Raw genomic sequence first — 5,075 nt, 5'->3', positions numbered from 1 at the left:
TTCAGGCTAAATTTCTTGATGTGTTTAATTTTTATTCACTTCTTTTCCCTCTCTCTAAAATCAACAACCAAAGGAGAGAAGAATCTTCACATTTCTGAAGTTAGACAAAAGACCAAGAAAAGAAAGCAAAAGAAGTTTTAGGTAAGTGCCATTTCTCCTTCCCTGAAATGTCATTCCTCATTTCAGTCAAGTGACCAATTCAGTTAAATAAATATCAATTCATTTCTCCAAATGTGCAAATCACTTCACTAAATGCTGAGGATATAAGGACAAAAAACCCTAAGACCGTCTATGCCTTCAGGATCCTGATAAATACAATAGACACAACAAGTCAACACAAAGTAATTGAAGGAGGGAGCTGTGTTACAAACTGATGGAATAGACTACATGGAGGAGGTGAGGTAAGCTGAGTCTGAACCACAAAGGATTATGAGAAGCCAAGATGTAGAGTAAATATCTTCTAGGCACAGAGAATGGAATGTGGGAATGCACAGCAGTGGTAAATTGAGAGTTAAGCTCATGAGCAGCTAGCAGTCCAGCTTGGCTGGAATCTCAAGTATTGTGAGGGAGACCTGAAAGGTAGGTAAGGGTTAGATTTTGGAACACCTTAAATAGCATGCAGGGGAGCTTGTTTTAAGAGCCAAGAATGCCTGCTTAATGTGTGCAAAATACCTTATGGAGTACTTCCTGAAGTATTCCTCTTTCTCGGTGTTAATATTTTGCTTGGTCTTAAACTTATTTTAGAATTTTAGGACTGAAATTGACTTTGAGAAGTCATTGGTTCATTCCCTTGCTCTGGACAGTATCATACTTGGCTCATCTTGGGCAGAATATCCTTTGTCTTACTTTTAAACCAGCTCTAAAAATGATATATATTTAAGGCAGTTAGAGTATAGAATGGATAGAGTACCTGCTCTTGGAGTCAAGTGGACTCAAGCTCAAACGCAGCCTCAGACACTTACTAGCTATGTGACCCTGGGCAAGTCATTTAATCCTGATTTCCTCCAAAACAAGAAAATGTTTAGGGTTATAGTCCATAGGATATATGGACACTCCTCAGGTGAGGAAGACAAAGCCCCAGGAAGAAAAGGGGCTTTTACAAGGTGGACAGCAGCAGTCTCAGGGATCAGATCTGGTCTTCCACCGCTGAGTCCAGTGTCCTTCCCCTCTCACCCAACCACTCAGATTTCTTCTGCTTCCCTCTGCATTCTGTAAATCCTTCCTAGGTCTACTAAGACATTTGTCCCTTGATAGAGATGAAAATTTATTCCACAACAGTCCCGCCTACATTTGGAAGCATGGGATGTCTACATCTATAGGCTATTTTAAACAAAAGCAAAAAGCTAAAACATTCTCTCAGAGGTCACATTCTTAGATTTGTTCCTTCCGTTGGCTCCTCCATCTTTGAATGACTGGTGCCAAAATGCATTTACACATTAAATTCCTCAATAACGAATTTCATTTGAGCTTGTTATTTGTTAGTCAATTGAGGGCTGGGGGAAGGAGAATTTATCATTACTCACTCCAGGATGCCTTTATTCTAGCACTCATTTAACCAAAAGCCTCATGTCTTCCTGTACATATCTAAGCCACCTTACCTAACTCCCAGCTGGCGTGAGCTAGGGCTAAGCAAATGTGACTTAGCAAGACAGATATATTGCTTAAAAACCACACTGCTTCCCAAAGCTGAGGTAAAAAGGGAGTAGGTGTAGTTTCATTTCAAGGACTTGGAGGAATCCCCCATACCTATATACCCCTTGCACACTGGTTACTGACCGAAAATCCACCATGAGAGTTCATTCCTTTATCTTAAGAGATTGGTTAATGTTTAAAATGCTGTGAAAAATGATTCTCAGAGCTCCCCTCCTCCCCCCAACAGGCCTCCTGCTCCAAAGTTCTTCATAAGGACATTATCAACAATGAGATTGCATTGAGATTTATCCTGGTCAAACGCCAACCCAGGTCTGAATTGATTAATCTGCTCAGGTGTGGGTGGCAACAGATTCTTCTGCCTAGATAGCCCAAGACTGGGAGTGGTCTGGTATGGTATGGGGGTGATCTGACATAAACTGGGCACCTCACCCCCTTTATCTCCTGACCAGGATTAAGTGACCTAAGTCACCTACTCAGGACATAGCCTACCAGCTAGTTTGTTGACCAAATAGAGTTTATTGGCACCCCTTGGGAACACCTACTGTTCAAAAGGAATATAGCTCTGTACCTCAAAATCACAAATTAAGCCTGTTTTGGATTGTGCTTCCATGTATATCCAGCCAGCTTGTGAGAGAAATAAAAACGTGGACACACACGTGACATAATTTAGTTTGTCTTTTTTAGATCAAACTTTTGGGGTTGACAATTAAAAGTTAACAATTAGAGTATGAAGTAACCTCAGATTAATTTCAACTTAAAGTATTTTAAAGTAATTATTCTTTGAAGATTTTGAAGAAGTGCTAGGTACTGTGGGAAATACAATGATTATATAAGACAAATATATGCTGGTCCTCATCCTTATGAAGTAGGCTCTACCATCAGGAAGTTGCTGGTATAGTAAGGGGATATAACAAGGAAAAAAAGGGAAAAAAGTAGAACTCACATTAAATCTATAAAACAAGAGTATGTCTATATGGAACTTTTATTTTTGAACCAGTTTCAACTTTTTTTTTTAACAGAGAGGTTTCATAATACCTCAAGGAGAGGTTAATGCTGAGAATAATAAATAATTATAATCCAGTCAAAAACGTTTTTTAAGTGCTTACTGTATGTCAAGCAGTGGGTTTTGGTGCTAGGTGTACAAAGAAAAAATTCAAGCCAGGTAGGGAGCCTGTCCATTGGTAGAGATTGTAAATCAGATGTAAATTAGGTATAAAGGGATTTTTAGGGGAAAGACACTAGCAGCTAGGGAGGAAGTGAGAAAGGTTTCTGGTAGGAGGTGGCATTGAAGGAAACTAGGGATTCTGAGAAGCAATAGGAAGGAGAGAATGACTTCCAGGCATGGGGGAAGACAAATGCAATGACATAGAGGCAATAAATGGGCTATCTTGTTTAAGCAGCAGGAAGGACAGTTTGGCTGGACTATGAGTGGGGGAAGGGAAGTAATGTATAAGAAGGCTGGAAAAGCTTGTTGAGGTCCAATGGGGGTCGAGTGTTAACCAACAGAAGTGTTTTTAATTGATTCTAGAGGCAACAGTGAACTACTTGAGTTTGTTGAGTATGGGAGAGGCGACATGGTCAGACTTGTGCTTTAGGTAAGGTTCACAACTGTGTGGAGGATGAACTAGAGTGGGAAAAGATAGGAAGAGAGAGCCATATATATGTGTGTGTGTATGTGAATGTGTGTGAGTGTGTGTGTGTGTGTGTGTGTGTGTGTGCGCGTGCGTGTGTGCGCGCACATTTGTCCATTCCCTTGCTTTGCTGTGGTTTCCAGGCTTCTCTTTTAGGGTGTCATTCCTTTATTTAGCTCTCTTTTCAATTCTTTTACTAGTATTTCTAAATACTTTTTGAGTTCTTTTGGTAACCATATTCTTTTTTATAGTCTTTCCAGAATCAGTCTATTCTTTTGGAATTTTACTGGGATTGTCTTAACTAATGAGAGAAATGATTATTTTTCTCTTGTATTAACAACTAATTATTGCATCAGGATCAAAGATTTCCCCCTTTTCTACATCCTCATTCAGAAATCAGCTAGTATGGGAAATCTCTTTCAAATACATACCCAGACTAAATATCTAATCAAAAACACTAAAAGAAATTCTAAGTTTAGATGAATGAGTTTGTTCCTGCTTAATTTGTTTGCTTAGACAGGTCTGGGAAAATGTGGATTCTCCCTTTTGTCAGATTGGTGATATGGAAATTGATGTCTCTTTGACCAAGACTTGGGTGATCCAAGTCAGTTCCCTAAAATTCTCATTGTAGTGTAGTCCACCTCTCATTATAATATTCATTTTCTCATTAATTGGTAACCAATCAGAGTTGATTGCTACCCTCAGAAACACCTATCCTTCCAAGGACGTATAAACTCTGAGTCCATTGACATGAGAGGTCTTTGGTCTAAGAGACCATATTTTTATTAATAAACAGGCTGGTCTTATGAATAAAATGATTAAATTACCCAGAAACTATGTTTCTCAAACTTTTTAAATGACAATAATTTTTCATTGTGCTGTTTTTTTCTTTTCATGGACATTTACTCAGACTTTCTGCTGGTCCTTCAAGAACAGTCCCCTACCCCTATCCCACCATGGGGATTTAACTCCTGTATTTGCTCTTACTGAGGGAAAAGTGACTGTGCCTGATTTGTTGCTGAGAGGACATAGTCCTAGGAGTGGACTGAGGAGGCCCTTGGTGATTTTCCAACACATTAGCAGTTGGTTTCAAGCTTTCTATGAAGCCATTGTAGCTGCTACTCTGAATAAGGAGCCCACAGAGAATAACCTTCAGACTGGAGCCTAGGAAGGAGTAGAGATAAAAGAATGGAATGGGTTCTGGTACTCAGTTACTGCCTGGAGGTCACTTGGTTGTTGTCCACCACATGTACAGTTAGATCCAAACTTTCTTTGACTTAAAAGCTATTATGATCACTAATATGTATCATAGAGATATGAGCAGAGGGTAAACAGAGCAAGTATCATATTTTCTGTGTTTATATTTTATTTAAAATTTTCTGTGGATTTTATATCACTGAAAGTTATTTCTTTGACATTAGAATATTTCTTTTAAATTAAAAAAATAATTTGTTTTAATCAGCCAACATCTACTTCTCACCTTCTTTACCTCAACTACACCCCCATTGAGAATACAAGAAAATATACTACAAACATATATTGTCAGTTAAAACATACTTCTGCATTGGCCATTTAAAAAAAAAAGTCTCATACTGCATTCTGCATCCCTCCCGTTTCTATTAGGAGATGGGCCTTCTACATGGTGAATTCTGAGAGGGCGGGAATCTTCATATTTCCCTACAACAGTCTTTGCACATAGTAGAGGATAGTGAATGGATCTGTGATTTCATTGCTAAAGGGAATTCCTGAATGAAGGAACTCCATCAATATAGGCCAGTAATTTCTCTGCAA

This window comes from Trichosurus vulpecula, chromosome 5 (assembly GCF_011100635.1).
Source record: "Trichosurus vulpecula isolate mTriVul1 chromosome 5, mTriVul1.pri, whole genome shotgun sequence".
Lineage (NCBI taxonomy): Eukaryota > Metazoa > Chordata > Mammalia > Diprotodontia > Phalangeridae > Trichosurus > Trichosurus vulpecula.
The sequence above is the reverse complement of the archived record's forward strand: the minus strand, read 5'-3'. Positions refer to the sequence as shown.